This window comes from Tetrao urogallus, assembly GCF_951394365.1.
Source record: "Tetrao urogallus genome assembly, chromosome: 2".
Taxonomy (NCBI): domain Eukaryota; kingdom Metazoa; phylum Chordata; class Aves; order Galliformes; family Phasianidae; genus Tetrao; species Tetrao urogallus.
The window spans coordinates 40,702,566-40,720,375 of record NC_136814.1 but is presented as its reverse complement, the minus strand read 5'-3'; positions in this window follow the sequence as shown (position 1 = coordinate 40,720,375).

Here is a 17,810-nt window from a genome sequence, read left to right as displayed (position 1 = left end):
ACAAACAGAGAAGGGATTGCAACCTTCAACCAATGAAAGAAAATAAGTTTTCTGCATGGATTTTGGCAAAATAAAAAAGAAAGACATAAGAACTAATTTTCTCTCAGGAGCTAAGCAACTTGAGAAGACACCCTGGTTTCTGCAGGAATTTTCCAGATCAGAACAGCTTAAGTGAGACTACCTACTTGAGCTGCAAATACAGTAATTAGTGACTAGTGCTGACTGTCAACAGCTAGCAGGGATAATGCTGTTCAAAGGTCCTTATTTTTACTTGAAGCATCTGATGTTGTCCAGGAGAAGTTCCATATAGAGACACACCAGAAATACTCTTCTAGTGCAATGCATTATTTTTCTTGCTTTCCTTCACTTCTAATCAATTTTCTACAGCATTATTCCACTTTCTTTTACAAAGTATGCCTATCTACAACAAAATGCTACAGAATGAGAGAAATCTCACTCACTTGCCATGAGTGACCTGCTTATAACTTACATGGACTAACATTAAAGTTAGTTTGACTTATATAGCCAGCAAAGACTTAATGCATTTGCAGAGGTGTAATCTGTCTGTTATTTCTAGAGTGTCCTGCTCAATGTACAGTATTTTTTCACGTTTGCACATCACATGGCATGCAAGACTGAAGTGTATGGTTGCTGCAGTCATAAGAAACTATAGTTCTGTAGAGCTAGAAATAAGCAGAGTATGAACTACAACTAAATGTTGATTTTTAGTAGAATTCCTGAGTACAAAACCTTATGATAGAGTTAAAGACAAATGTCTTACATTATAAAATGTGAAAACACAAAGGGCCAGTTCTGGTTTATCACGCTGTAAAGCGCCAACATATTTCAGACACACTCTGGGTCTGAACTACAGTAACTATTAAGCCTCCAAACCTAGATACCCACTTGAGGATCTGCTTCATGATGGAAAGCACAACAACAGCAGAGCAGTTAAACATAGGCTGCAGCAAGCGAAAATTTACTTAAACACAACAGCAGAAGACACAGAAATAAAGAAAAGAAGCTGCTTACCTTTAGAAGACCTCAGATAGAAAGGAATCTCCACCAAAATACCCTTACCTCCACTGCCAACACTTAAATGAGGTCTGGGAAGGGGTGTATCCTGGCTCCACCCCTTCTGGTCACTCAGGTACACTGCATGCACCTGAGCTCCCCTGAGTTGGCTCTGCCTTCCAACCAGGTGCTCAATCACTGGTTCAAGCCGTGACTTAGCATTTCCACTGTATTGTCTCAATTTGGAATGTTTTAAATTACTGTCAGGTATGTTTACAGAGAACCTTTATGTTATTCTTTCAATGGGATTAGGACCCATAAGTAGTCATTAGAATGGATTGTTGCCATGAAAATTCATTTAGCGTTGTAACCCAATTGCCTGTGTTCAATTGCAGGTAAAAGCAATATCAGAGAATGTCAGATAAGTATACAAGAAACTACTGTAATATGCATGTAAACAGGGACCTGAGATATCTGAATGTATCTGCTAGAAAATAAATAAAGCAGTAAGATTAAGCTAGTGTAGTCCAAAACTGCACAGAGAACCAATTCATGGGACCACTTTAATAAAAAAGTGCATTTGGGCCAAAACAGAACAGAGCTAACTATAAATTTTGGAAAAGAGGACAGATTATAAAATTGTACACAATAGAGACCAGTACAGAAAATCTAACGTTTATGTAAAAGTTTGCTACATGAATGAGAAAATATGTATTTATTTAGGTTTGCTTTGGTTTTGAACTCATCACATACCATTTAAGAAGTTATGCTATCCTACCATCGTGACAATCAGAAAAGGAATAGTTGAAGAAACTCCATAATTACATTTTCTTCTAAATAATATTAATAAAATTCCCCTCCAGTTTTTTGCTCCCTTCTCCAGTTACTGTTGACCTTTTTCTCTGGGGTTAGCTGATTCATTCAGACATGCAATACAGCATAAATGAGCACGTTAGCCTAGTGTGTGTACTCTTCTCCACCGCTGGAGATCATGAACAATGTATACAGACTTTTGAAAACAATGTTCCCTTAATAATATTGTTCACACTCCTATGACTCTGGCTGTTGTTTCTCTTCCCAAATTATACTGTCACTGAACATTCTTTATCTCAACCCATGAGTTTCCTTGTTCCTCTTATTCCTATCGCAGTCCCACTGGGGGAAGGAAGAGAATGAGTAGTCAGCTGAGCCTGCTGCCTACCAAAGTTGCAGCAGATCTCTGAGAAGTTCATCACCTACCTAATTTCAGCTCTCAGTAGATACAGTTCAGATAGTGAGTCCAATCTAAGACTTTTTTTCTCATCTCCCTCTAGAATCAATTGAAATGCAGAGATAACAGCTAAGCTTATATGCTTCAGACTGCCCCAAGGGCTGACTTGCTGCCTTTGCCAACCCCTCTCTTCTCTCACTGTCTGCAAAGGAAATCTAGAAAATATGTGAGGTGATAATGGTAGTTAAACCAACTGACCATTGTGGAATTGGCATGAGAAAACCTTTCAGTATTTTCCTCCCTACTTGAGTAGGATTTGGAGTCCAAAACAAAACAAGTCTGTCAAAACAAAAATAATACATGCACTGTCACATGAGTTTGTCAATAAAGGTGCACTGTGTTTTCCAGATAATTGTTCAAGGCCCATCTCCCTGTAAGGTTAGCATACTAATGCCACAAAAAGGGCTTTTAGTCTCTAGAACTAGAAAGGAAATCTTAAAAATAAGGCACTTAAATCTGCTGAGTGAAACAGATTAAAATCAAATGTTTGAAAACAATGCCCTTCTCTAACCCAGCATATTTTCACAGCATGAGTCCTTTCCTCCAGCTTTGCTCTCCAGTCCAGCAACTTTCCATAGCTTCTTCCATTGCCATGGCTTTGCAGAAGCTCCCCTGGAGTTTTGGGTGGGCTGTCTGATGCAAGCTGGCATGTAGCTGCTTTGAGGAGCCCTGCGGGCTTTGGCAGTTTTGCAGACTTGCTGCCTGTTTTGCCCTTGCTCTAGCAGCTTGGACTCTGGAAGTCTCCCTCAACTCTGTGTTCATTGTCAGAAAAGAGGCGTTTGTCCCTTTTCCCATTGAATTATGCACGAACCTCTGCAATATCAGAAGATTGTCTACTATGTCAGTCCAAAGTCATGTTATTTTATCAAAATGTTACATGCTGTTCAAACTAAACTGTGAGCAGGCAAGTAAGACAACTCATCCACGACAACCAGACCTATTATGCACTTTTTCTGAGCTTGATGTGCACAGGAGGCATTTAACTTCCATTGCAAGTGCAGGCCACGTGAGCAGAGGATGTTCAAGGGATTCATCCATCGCTTTCTGGAACCTGTGCAGTTGTACAGTGCTGGCTGACTGTGTTTGGCCCCCATTGCGCATGCAGCTGCCTAGACACGTGGCACATCTAGAGTCTCCAAATGAAGAGCAGTCTGATAAAATCATCTGCCCTATGAAGGCTGCCAGTCAGCCCAGGCATGTATTAATTTTCTTCAAAGTCCACCTGCAAATAAATTCATGATGAAAAACATATGTGCCTGGAAAAACCTGGATGTAAGCGGAATTCTCAGGTTGATTACTTGTTAGCAGCTCCCAGCTTAGCTCACTGAAATCCTAGAACCATATCTTCACGAAGTTCAAACACAGAAGTGACAGCAATATAGACAGACACTTTATATATACCACTGAAACAATAGAAAGAGTTGCATTCCTCAAACCAGTTGTCAGTTGCAAAAGGAAGTGTTGGAAACATGAGGTAAAATATTATTTATGGATATTGGTAATGTACAGTATGGATTTTTTTGTGCATTCATTTGTATTTGATTGACTGCTTGTTTAAATAGAACAGATAGTGCTTGGCTTTTGCTTTGTATATTTTCTACTTATCACATTGTTTTGGCTTTTAAACACAAAGGAACAAGAAAATAAAATTATTTTGTATTGAGTACAGCTTTTTACCTCTTATGTCTCTACCTTTCATCCTAGGATATTGCAATACACCTGTATTAAAAACCCAGCTCTATTGGTGGAAAACAGTCTACCTTCACAGGAATACCTCTTGGGTATTATTTCTGCCTCTTTTTTGGAGGGAAATTGAACACATAGGGAGAAAATTATGTGCATGCTGAACTACAAAAGAATATCTTGTACGAAAATGACTGAACAGAAGAAAAAGGAAAAAATTCAATTTCTCTGCAGGTTGCTGCTGTGTCTCTGGTGCTCATCAATAACCTTCCAGAGTGATAATCTGAGATTCAACCCCAAAAAGGATCAATCAGGCTGGCAAATTGAATGTTAAAAATTCACTGTGACAGCAGAATATGGGATACAAACTTCAAATCCTGAAATGGATCATCGTTGCATATATGTTCAAAGATCCTTTCTGCTGCAAAACAGAAGTGAAGCTGTATCAGTAGCTAACATTATTTGAAAAAGTTGTGCTTTTTCTCTTCAATTTTCTGACGCACTTCCTCAGGAAAATGCTGCCATGAGCAGGTCTCTGCTTTGTATACGCTGTTGTTGAGTGTAACATATATTCTCTTGCTAAAAATAATGCTGACAAAACATGTGAAGGGAGGGTAAATTTTGTGCACTCAGAATTACTATGTCTGGTACTGGGGAAGAAATAATGTGTTTTAGAATATAGATTGTGACCATATGCCATGCAGCTCTTCTAATTGTTCCTGTTTTTATTTCTGTTCTTTAGACAGTTCTCATACTGGAGAGCTCCTGGAAATCATTTTGGAATCAGAAATTCTTTCTGTGTAAAAAATTTGAGACTTCCTGCAGCTGTGGGATGTAAGCCAGCAGACAGGAGATTTGGCCTTTCTTGCCAACTCCTGCACAGTGCGTGGTAGTAGAAAGAACCATAACATTGTCCAATTTTGATATGGATCTTTTCCACTTAAGAAACATGGCAGCAATGAGTGTTAGCCACCAGAACAGAGAAAGTGCACCACTGACTATAGTATTTAAATTCCAGGAAGGAGTGGAAGATATTGAGTAAATGTAGCAATCACTAGACAGTTATTAACTGTCTACTGTCTTTGTACTGTGTCTTTGGATGCCGAATGGATTGGCTGGCACAAACTTGATTTCAGAACATACAGCACACATTAGGAAAGTATTCAGGTAAGGGCTAAATATTGAGTGCTATGACTCGCAGTACTCCTGATGATCAGCAAGCCCATCCTGTGGCAGCTTGGCTTCTGTTCTGTAAGGGAAAGAATTGTATTATTTCACTGTATTTTTCCTTCTGTGAGGAAATGTGACATTTGTCCCTTATGAGTTACCTTAGACCACTGTCTCTCCTGCCATTCTGTAAATCAATCCAGAGCAACTACTGAAGGTCATCCAGCATACCTTAGAACATTAAATGCTTGTGTATAACCAGCTGTATGTGTATTGACGGAGTCTACAGATATTAAGCTGACCATTGCTATTGGCTGAAGTAGTGGAGCGATGTAGGCTCCAATGACTCCTTTAACTAAGGTGTCAGTGAGTCCTCAGGCACTAATTCATGTACAAAACGTGAATAAAGAAGGAGCTGAGTCTCACACTCCCAGAATGTAGTCCAGAATGATTTACTTGGATCTTTATTGATTTTTAGCCATACTATCATGCCAGGGGGGAAATGAGTCCTCTCTTCTAATTAGAAAACAAAAGCAATATTTCAGTTTTGCAGTCCTACATTTTTGGTCATTTCAGTATGAAGTATATGGGTTTATGCCTTAGAATAATTAGAACAGCTCTAGCCTTGATAACAAATTCCAGACTAAAACTCTTTCATTTAGCAGAAATAAAGTTTCTAAATAGAACAGCAGCTCTGAGCACATTTCCACAGACTCCCTGTCTACATGCCACAGGCTGGATTCCTTCAGTCAGAACATTTGCCCAGGCTCTGCCTGCAAGCTCAGCACATTGTAGTTGAGGGAATGCTGACTGCCACGACCAAACCTCCGGCCCCTTTTTCCTTTTTCTCTGAGACATATCCTGAAATCTCCTTGTATGTAATTAACTTTCTCAGCTACAGTGTGAGACAGCTGCAGGATTTTTATCCAATGACATGTTTGCTCCCTGCCAAGAAAGGCATGCTTTTTCCTTTGTTTTGTTTTGTTTATGTGTAACAAAGACAGCTAAACTTGTTAGCCTTTCTTTAGGGACTCCCATACTATGGGCAACTCTACCATCTGCAGATCTTTCTCAGAAGGAATTCTGAAGACCAAGCAATCTCAATTACACAAGTTTTTTACTTTGTAGCTGTGCAAAACAAGCTTCCCAGCTTTTGGCATTCCTGGCCCAGGGCCATGGTCAATTTTTCCTCTCCTAAACTGTGGGTCACACAGCTAGCTTAGATGTGCTCACACTTTCCCTGCCACAGGCAATTTCCTCAGTATTGTTTAAAAATCTCCCTTGCATAGACATTGATAATGAAAGCAGTTGGGAATCAAATGCATAATTTTACAGAGAAACATCAAGTAATGCAATTCCATTGGCAGAGCTGTGCAGCACTCTCTTTTTTATTTATATTTCAGGCTCCATTTGCCTCAGATGAACTAACTGCTACTAAATCCCCCAAAGTGACATATATATATATATATGAATAAAGCAGTCTAAGTTGCTTCAGTGTATTACAGTTCTTTGAGAGATGTTGATGCACACACAGGTAGGCAGGCAGAGAGGCTGGGACCTGTGACAAAACCAGATCTGAAGTACCAGGGGCTGTACTCATTATCCCCCATGGCATCTTTCACGTGGAACAAAACCCACATGTACAATTTGTTGAAAGGCTCTGACTCCAAACATGAAAAGTACTTGGTTACAAATTCTTGGTATAAACACCATTTTCTAAAGATTTTAAAAATAAAGATTATTTCTTTAGAGATTATATATATCCACTTGTATTTTTTTCCAGCTTCTTGCAAGATGAACCTACACAATATGAGCAGCGTTTAAAATTATCTGTTGTACTTGAGCCATTTTTGGTAGCCTGTATACATATTGCCATCCAAGACAACTTGGAAGCTCAGACAAAAGATAAAGTGAATGTGACAGAAGTTTCACTGTGTTGGGAGGCACAAACTTCTATGACAAGAAGCAATTGGTTTAACTCATAACAACAAACATTTCAAAAGAAACATGTTGTGTCCTTTCTTGCACAGGAATTAGAAACAGCAAAAGAAGCTGCACAGCAGAAATGTGGTACAGTTTTGAATGTAGAAAATCTTTCAGTGTATCAGAAGAGTGGTAGATCCAGATCTTTTTATATTGAAAGGTCTCCATGGGGGAAAGCATCAAAAGTTTTTAGCAGTTCTAAGCATTTCACACATACCAGGACAGAACATTTTTTAGACAGTTAGGTTTTTTAAATAGTTTTCAAGGGCTGGTGCTGAGATTCTGAAATGACAGTTATTTTTCACAAGATTAAGCCTAACTTATTCCTCAAGGTCAGATCATTTTTCCCTAACAGGAACTAACATCACAGCCTGGGCAGTCCATGGGGATGATATTCTCTAATGATGTCCCCTAGATAATTTAGCACAACACATAGTTGACTATACTGCTGGGCACTATAACACTCTTCCTGTTCTAGCAGACTTGGCAGGAAAAATCCTTTAGATCTGTCTCTGCATTCATCTATTACTCTGAAGTTCTGCTATGTAATGATAGCATGATAGCAGAACGATATGTAATGCTCTGTATGTTCTCCTGGCTTGCATTAGAAATAGTGTTGCCAGTAGGAACAGGGAAGTGATTGTCCCCCTGTACTCAGCTTTGGTGAGGACGTACCTTGAGTACTGTGCTCTGTTTTGGGCCCCTCACTGCAAGAAAGACATGGAGGCCCTGGAGCGTGTTCAAAGAAGGGCAACAAAGCTGGTGAGGGGTCTGGAGCACAGGCCTTATGAGGAGAGGCTGAAGGAGCTGGGATTGTTCAGTCTAGGGAATAGGAGGCGCAGGGGAGACCTTATTGCTCAGTATAACTACTTGAAGGGAGGCTGTAGTGAGCTGGAGTTCAGCCTCTTCTCTTGTGTAACTGGTGATAGGAGTAGAGGGAATGGCTTCAAGCTGTGCCAGGAGAGATTCAGGCTAGACATTAGGAAATACTACTTCTCTGAAAGAGTGGTCAGACACTGGAATGGGCTGCCTAGTGTATTGGTGGAGTCACTTTCCCTGGTGGTGTTCAAGGAATGGTTGGATGTTGTGTTGAGGGACATGGCTTAGTGAGAACTATTGGTGATAGGTGGATGGTTGGACTGAATGATCTTGTAGGTCTTTTCCAACCTTGGTGATTCTGTGATTCTGTGATTCTCTAAAAATGATTTTTTTTGTACACAAGAGACCTACTCTTTCTCTCTAATCAGAATCTGATATCCTAACCTTAGTCTTTAAAAAATTGCTTCTCTTCTCTATTCCTGTCCACGCTATACAATCTCTTACCTAAATTGTGACTGCAGTGTTTTTATTACAAAGCCTGGAGCCAGAAAGATCACAGCCATTCTTTTAGATTTTGTGATGAGTTTTGTAAGGCTCTTAGCGAGTTATAAAGAGAAAACCTTTTACTCATGATCTGAACAGATTTCTTCTAGAACTTATGATAGACAATAAATAAATCCACAATTCAAAAAGACACTCCGACAGAATATTCTGAAGTCCTCCTGCCATGAAATTCTTAGCCTTTCTAAAAGGACAATTCTGGTCATTTATCTTTAATGTCAATGCAGAACATTTGTCAGGACTTAACAGTATCTTTTGCCAGTTGAATACAAATAGCCCAAAATCTATAATGCAATTATCCTTTTCCTTTAGTTTAGAGAAGGCTTATAATATTCATGTAATTAGCTCCATTATGTTAGCAACAGTCTGGGACAAAACACAGAAGACATAAATTTTCTCTTCTTTAGAATATCTATGTAGTGTCTGTCTAAATCTGATCCCCCAGTTTATAGTCCAATGGAGTTTATACAATTTATTCAAATTATACCAAACTTCCTATTAAATCTTTATTAAGACCTCCCCTGGTTTGTCTCTCTTCCAGCCTTTTAGTCCCAACTTTCAAGCCCAAGCTATTTTTAGAAGACTCAATGGAATGTGGTTTTCTCTTCATTATTTGGAAGGCTTCACTTACATGTCTTACTTGTGACAGAATTGATAATTCTGCATCTTAATGATGTACAGAAGCACTTCTTACTGAAAAGATAATATTCTGAAGACAAATTTACAGTAATTGAAGAAAACCTTACGTTGTACAGTGCAAAGCCACCCACTCAACTCCAGGTACTTAACCCTTTCTTTAGAATAACAAAAGAAAGCCAGGTGACCTGATATTTTTCTTAAGCAGTTCATTTACTTAACTTCTCTAAGGGCAAAGTAACTCTGGTAGAATGGATTATGTACCTATATACTACTAGGTCCTTTCTAAGTCTCACTAATGGAAGGAAACATAAGTAAATCTTACTTGTTTTCCTTGTGCCGCTCATGTACACACAGAGCATAATTCCTTCACAGTGGAAAAATTCCTTTTAAACCACTCTCCTTTTTCACGAACATGACACAGCCCATAAGACCAAGTAGGAGAATTCTGACTATTACAGACATTGCCCAAAGCCTTAGAATCATGGAACTGTAGAAACGCAGAATGGCTTTTATGGGAAGGGACCTTACAGCCCACCCAGTTCCAACCCCCTGTCATGGGCAGAGCTGCCACCCACCAGTTCAGGCCCCATCCAACCTGGCCTTGAATGCTTCCACATTATTTCAGGCTTCAGCCAAGCTCTTCCCTCATCATTTCCATCTAGTTTCAAGGTTGGGTATGTCCTATATAAATGTAGGGGTCCAATCACTCTTAGTAAAATCACCTTAGGCCCTAATAATCACTGCATTTGAAAGAATATTTCAATTCCATCAACAAGCAAAACAACGAGTGGAAATGGAAGGACAAGTCTATCAGACAGAAGAAACTAGTTTCTATCTATATCACATAAACTTAATCAGACATGATTTTTTTTTTTCATTTGAATTTTCATTGCCAAGGAAACTTTGGTAGATCATTTTGCCCCAGACAAAACAATTCCAGAATTATCTGAGCTATAAATATTCCTGTTTCTTTCTTCAATCTTGGCTTGCATTTCTTTTTCTTTTACTTAAGCAATACTATTTCATTCTTAAAGGTTCAGAGGGATTGAATTAAAAAATGGTGAATAAAACAAATACAAGATAGATTCATAACAGAACTCCACTATGGTTTATCTAACTCTCACTAACCATGAGAAAGGAGTTCTCAAGTCTTACAAAAGTTATAGGCCCTCGGTAGATTTCCAAAGATGATGAATATTGGGACTATGACCTTGACATGAATTAATGGATAGTGTTGTGCAATCCCCTTGCAGCATAACATGTTTGTATGCTTTTGAAGTGTCTTGGAAGGTAAACGTGATTCTCTACATAATTTTAATCCCTTTGAGACAATTCAAAGACGATTCAAAAAAGCTCTTGGCGTGCTCTGATAATAACAGCTGAGAATTTTAATAGAGGATAACATAATGTTTCAGGACTCCCCCAGAAATCCAGACATGCCATTCTTGTCTACCCAGTGCTCAAATCTGGTTTAGTAATAAGAAGTATCTGCAGAGATAAGCCATTTTCCCTCATTTCCAGAAAGTACTTCTGCATTGCTTGCTCTTGCTGACAGATCCTCAAGGGCATCTTTTTATAAAAACTCTCAATCTAAATGGATACTTAAATCGTACCATTCTTAGAAGCAAGCCTGGTTTCACGGTCAAGATAAGAGCCACTTTCTACTCTAGTATAGAAGAGAATACCTCAGGATAAACACCGTGGAATAGGCAAGGTGATCTTCTGTTTGGTAAGATAATGAGACCTGGGCTAATCAGTATGTTATATCAGATCGTGGAACACTGGAAAACAGCCATTTTCCTGTCTGCATAGCAGAGAATGCAGCTGAAACTGAATCTGTAAACTCAAAAGTATATTCTGTTAATACTACGTCCATTGCTGACATGTTTTCATATGCCTTTTCAGAAACTTCATTATCTTGTGGAGAATGTTGAGTAAACTATGCACACTGATTCCAATATATCTCAGATACAGAGTAGACTGAAAAAAAAAACCAAAAAACTAAATAAAATTCAAGCTATGACAAGCTACAGGCAAACTCTTAAATAAATAATTAGTCCAACTTTGATGAAGAGCAACAAGGATATGATATACAAATAATAGTTGTCAACCTGCTGAATCATACGATCATAGAATCATCTAAGTTGAAAAAGACATTCAGAATGCCTTTTCCAAGTTCATCCATCAATCTGACCTATCAAGTGCCATCCCTAAACTATGTCCTTCTGTTCCACAAAACTCTTAATGTCCTTAGTGCAATTATGATTGCCTCCCATATGCAAAATTTACTGAAAAAAATCTTCATCTATCTTAAAGAGCTAAATGAAATCTTCGGCATTTTTTATTCCAGCACTGTCATTCTGCTTTAAAAAAAACAACCAATCAACAGATGAAAAAAACCATGATTGAATAATTCAAACAATAACAGTTCTATCTTCAAGATAAATAGTTCTGATTTCTTCTGCACTGTTTAGGCATTGCTCAAATAGCATGCCATATAAAATAACTAGGGCTCTTATATTTCAAGAAAGATTTTAAGTAACTGGAGAGAGTCAAAGACCGATCAATTGCCTAGAAAATCAATGTTAGAAGAAAAGATTAAAAGAAGAACTGAGATTGGAAAAAAAAAAACAAACAGGGAAAGAAATAACAATTCTATGTTTTTTAAAAAGACTTAATAAAAATCTTTTTCCCAGTACCCACAATAAATTGAAGAAACAAAAAAGTTGGTATTTTGTATAGCAGAGTATTGGGTTCAGTAGTTTGGAGGGAGAGATTAGAGAATCAACATCATCGAACATTTTTAAGAAGACATAAACACTGACAAGAAATGTTTGTTGAATTCTTCTCCATTCAGTTTATCATGATTAATGTGCCCATACAATAACTAACACATCTGTATGTTTCTTTCTAATGGCAAATTCTTCTATGCCTTTGTTTCCTTTACAATATTCTAACTTTAATCCGAATTCTCGTCATCCAAATTGTACAAAATTGCATTAATTGTTTATGCTATAGAATAATGAGTGTATCTATATGTACATCATGTACCATTCTTGATTGTGTGAAATACCTGAAAATTCATCTGTTGCTGTAAAAATGAAAAGCATGTGTGGCTGTACATCTACAAATTTTACAAGCATGTGTAGCAGATTCCATTTTCCATTTACACCTAAATTCATTTGAAAAAACAAAAATCAGTGTATTTTTTCCACAATTGTGACTAGGCATCTAGTAAAAGATTTAAAATGTTTCCTGATTATTTTTTTACTTCCATCCCCAGAGGAGGGCCATGAAAATGACAAAAGAGGTGCATCACACCTCTGAAAACAAGCTGATAGAGTTGGGGTTGTTCAGCCTGGAGAAGAGAAGGCTCTGAGGAGGCATGATAGCAGCTTTCCAATACCTAAACAGTTAATAATGTTGGAGAGGAAGTGTAGTGATAGAACGTGCTGTAATGGCTTTAAACTAAATGAGGGTAAATTTAGATTAGATAGAAGTAAAAAATCCTATAGTATGAGAGTAGTGAGGTGCTGGAGCAGGCTGCTCGGAGGAGCTGTGGATGCCCCATCCCTAGAAGTATTTAAGGTCAGATTGACAGGGACTTTGATCAACCTCTCTGTGGAAGGTATTCCTGCTCACAGCAGAGGGATTGGTACTAGATAATCTTTATAGTTTCTTTCAACTCAAACTATTCTATGCTCCTATGATTTTTAAATGCTATCAGAAAACTACACATAACAGTTAACTGATGACCCTTACTCCCATCAAGCTTCTCCTGTTACCCCATTAGGCTTATTCCCTGATTTTTCGGTTTCTACAACCTCAGCACTACCCCAGCCTACAAAACTCTTTGGTTACGAGGTTATCATCTGGGGATATACTATTTACCTGCTAACATTCATGCTTAAAATGTATCTTGTCATATCAAAAGTAAACTATAAATGCTGTATTTGAAAAACTTTTTTAAGCCACAAATATGGTCACTGACTAACACAGATTATATGACAAAACACTGCCATGTGACATGTTAGAAGATCATTGGTTTTATGTGTTAACAATGTAAACATGTCACTTCAAAATTAACCATATCTTGCACTCAGAACAGCCTATTATAATTACACTCAAGACAACAGTGGGACCACTGTTCTACAATGATGCTGATTTGCTAGGCAGTCCTTGTTTTACATTAAAGCCTCTGACAGATTGGGCAGGGATGCGTAGCGGCTCCTCCATACATGCAAACATAGCAGAAAGATTGAGGTTTTATTTCCAAGCACACATGAGTAAGCACAGAAATTATTAAAATTATGAAATTTTCATTATGAAAATGAAAACACAAGTGACTTACCAAACAAAAAAAGCAATGCTTCTCCTTGACAGAACTGATTAAAAAAGAAAGGATAAGTATCTACAAGAGCAGCCTGAAAAAACTGAAGTTCATTCATAGTGGGATGCTAGCAAAGCTGAAGCTTCATTTATGCACAGCCTGTCCCATCTAACTCCCTATAAAAGGAGTAGCTGAAACTCATGCAGTGGGACAACTGCTGTCCTGATGACAGGCAAAGTGTGGTGTTGGATCAGCACAGGGAAAAAGATAGCTTAAGTGAACAGATACAGCTTCTGGCTCTAATTTGTGCATGAGATTACGCAGCTGATTCTGGTTTCTGATAAAACAAGCATGAATACATTTGTTAATACGTCACTGTGGCTTATAGCATTCACAAAGGCCTTCCACATAGTCTTTCCAGCTCTGAACAAACTGGTCTGGCACACAGTACTTTTTATGTGTTACAGTGAAGACCACCAAACTTCATGACCTGCTATGAGCCTCAGAGAATCTAAAATCTTAGGAGGGATTGAGCTCTGCCAAGACATCTAGATCAGAGAAGCTCAGGCCAGATCACCTGAAGCAGGAGTTACTGCCAGGAAAGAGAAGGAAAGCTCCTGACTAGGGCTGGACAGTCCTTGGGGCTGCTGCAGCCACAGCTCCTGCCTTCAGCCTTAACAAGCCTTCACTGAGGCCATGCCTGACTCCAGTCCTCCTCACCAGGACTTATCCTGGGCCCCACTGGCAGGTCCTGTTCCCAGTCTAGCCTCATCCCAGCCTGGTTCTCAAAGACTTGCTTGGTGCTGGGGCTTCCCAGTGCCCCCAGTGCACTGCTCCTGTCTGTAGGAGGTGAATCCCTGCTGCTCCCAGCACCTGGGAGCCCCCCGTTTGTTAGCGCAGTACCCATTCTGCAGCTCTCTGTCACGGTGGATACTGGTAAAAGATCAGTAGGTATTATCTAGGAGATTTTATTACCAGGAGTAAAGACACAATAGATACCAGTGATCACAGAGCAACTGGAGGCTGAACATCTAAATCCACTTATGCTAAAATACAGTGCCTCTTCTCCTGTCTAAATGCAGAGTTTTTTTCAGTTCAGCATATATGTACACAAACTACCACCACCACCAAAGCACCAGAAAGAAAACAACAACTTTCTCCCTGACATACGGATTTTAATAAAGACACTGGACAATTGCACATAATTAGGTAATCTGTAGGTCTGCTGTGATTAAAGGGAGAGCCATGCAGTACTTTTCTGCTCCTTTCTGCTAATGTGTCTTCCAATCATCTTCAAACATTCTTTAGCATACGTAAATTTGCCTCATAATTTGTTTTTCAGATTTCTGGACGAGGATTTCTGGAGTTATTTTTTTGCCTGCTTTTAAAGTGAGGTTTAAGAATATTGCCCACACTTCCTGCTGGGATTCCCTGCTCACCTTACATTTGTACATAGTGCAGCTGTTTAACTATGGCAGTAGGTGGCCTAGTGAAATATTACCACACTATTTCTTCAAGAACTTCTTTGGCTTCTAGTGTTATTTACCCCTCTCAGAATCATGGTGCTTACTTTGGACTGTTTTGCTGGAATTGCTCCTTGGTGTCTGACTGATTTGATGAGAAGGACAGACCGCCAGTGCCCTTTGGCCCCCTTCAACAAGATAAATGCTTCTCAGATTGCTGGCAGCCTCCACTAACTCCAGGCGCTGCTCCAGGTTTCCTCCAAGGAGCAGCTCTTTGATGACACATAGTCTGCTTGAAGGAGCCCTGTTGACATCACCATACCTGGCTTCCCCTGTGTGCTGGCAGTAGCAGATTCAATTCAAGGAGACACGAAAGGCGTGGGAGTATGGGGAAAGGAGTGGTCTTCCACAATTCAAGATCAAATGCCTTGTTTCTTCTCCAGAGTCAGAAACAGATTTCATTGATACCAAGCTTGGAAATTGAAGCTGTCAGCCAGCCCAAACACAGCTGGAATTCCAGATGAATTGCTATTGTTGTTTAATGACAACTATTGGTTGCAATGAGGACCTCCAAAAAGTAGTATGGGTCTGGAGAGGAAGGATGTTGCTGCTGCTGTAAAGTACCAAATATCAGCATCTCTTTGATCTGACTGCAGTGGTTTCTGAGAGCTTTCAGCACATTGTAGGCAGTGATCATCACCTCATGGTTAGGCCAGTAGACAATTAAGGCTTTCAAATATTCCTACACAGAAGTGATGAAGAGTTACAAACACAAGGTTCTGATTCTCACTACTGCTATGATGTGTGACTGCTGAAATATTTATTTCAACTTCAATTGTTCATGCATACTCCACCGTTGGTATGTGTGCACAGTATGGGGTTGAAATCTAAATGTTTTGGCCAGCAGTATCCATGAGAGACATTTCTGCTTCCTTTCACTTTCACCTGCTGTGATGCTAGGACTATAAAGGGCAATTCAGGCGTAATAGCACAGTTTCTTCTCAACATTTTGTCAGTGTCATCATTTGTGATATAGTCAGTATATGCAGTAGTGTTAGCTCAGCAATGTTGATGAGGTAACTGTTTCCTTGTATATCTTTAAACAGTTTTATTCTGAAGTTAAACTGTGAGTTCTTTGTGCTAAAAAGCCCCACAATGGATTGAACTGGATTACTGGATTGAAACGATGCCCATCTTTTAAGACAGCATTATTACTTCCTTAAATAAAGTATTTATTTAGAAGACCTCAGAGATTAGAACAACTATCTTAAGATGCTATTTTCCATTTCTTTTTCCTAGACTCTATTCGGTACTATTTTAAACATCATTTGAAAGTCCACAGTTCAGAAATGAAGTTCTTCTGAGTTCTGCATTCCCAGGCTTCAGCCTCAGTACTCATCCTTCAGTAAGCTCTGGTCCTCCTTTTTATCCTGAAAGAATTGTTGCTCTTGAAGGGTGTGTTTTTACAACAGCAGTAACTGCACAGAAGAGATTAACCATCTCTTCTGGCAATTTTTGTTTAAAAGATCTAATTTGTTTATCCACTCTTGTAGCAAAGGAACTCTGCAAACAGAAGTGTGGACTTCAGAAGTAAGAGAGACCCAGTTGGCATCTGTAGCCATATCCTTTCCTAATTGTTCCCATGGAGACTAGAATAACTTCTATTTTTGTTTAGAGAGCCCAGTGGCTTTGTTTAGTTCCATAATAGAGAGGGTGTCAAAACTGCACGTTTCCATCATTAACTAAAGTCCATCCTAGTCCAAAATGGAATTTACAGCACTGAGTAAATGGAAAGGATGTAGGAAGAGTTAGACCAGGTGTAATCTACATCTCAGATGGGTAAATCCCATTTCTGCTCCCCTCCTTCACTCCCCGCATATATTTACCAGAGTATCATCTGTCTCATACATCTGGAAACGCAGCACTTCTTACAGCCACAGCTGCAAGTGCGACATCATGATGTACAGACCAAATGGTCGATGCTTTACGAGTAGTATGCCTTTGGAAAATATGATTTAACCATTGTCTTCAGCTCCACATTAACAATATCAAATCATTTCTGTTTCCATCTTTAAGATGAAGGTCTTTAACGGGCCTTGGTATTTCTTAGGTAAGAACATAGATCAGTTGCCTTGTTTTGTCCGGACAGGATGAAGAAACCAGAAAAAAGAAAAATCCTTCAAAATAAAAAGTACACAACTGAAAAATGCCATCTCTGTAAGATCATTTTAAGGAGCATTCTAACTTCTGTATTTTATTAATACATCTAATTCTTGAGACTGCCATGCACAACTGAAGCAGGAATTTGGCTCTCTGCTTTTATAATCTATTTTAAAACAAATATACTGCAACGTAGAAAATCAAACAGCTGGCTTCTGATGCACACTGCACTGCATCCCCCAGGGTAGGTTCAGATACTGATGATCTCTGCAGACCAGACCCTACAGTTCTGCAAGTGCTGATTGTAACTGAACAGAGTATTTTCTCCTGCTGCCCACCTCTTTTGTGTGGTTTGACAGTCCCTATAAAATTCTGTACAATTTTATTGCTGTTGTACTCCCCCTATTCATTCCTCTAGGCCACATCTGGTATGTTACATGTCTCTGTCTGAGAAATTTCTGCTGGCTTTCCAATAGCTTCATCAAAGTGATATTGGCATTGGTGTTTAAAGAAGTGGAGGCCCCTTTGCAACACAAATCACTGTAATATTTCTCCATCTGCCACTGAGCTGTAAGTTTAGAAATTATATTTTTTCTATAACTGTTTTGAATCAACATGTTTTTGTTAACAAGAATCGTGTGTTTTTCTTCATGTGTGGATTCTTTTTCTCCATTTTGATTTGCATGGAAACACCTGTGAGTATAAGCACTTGCCTTGAAAC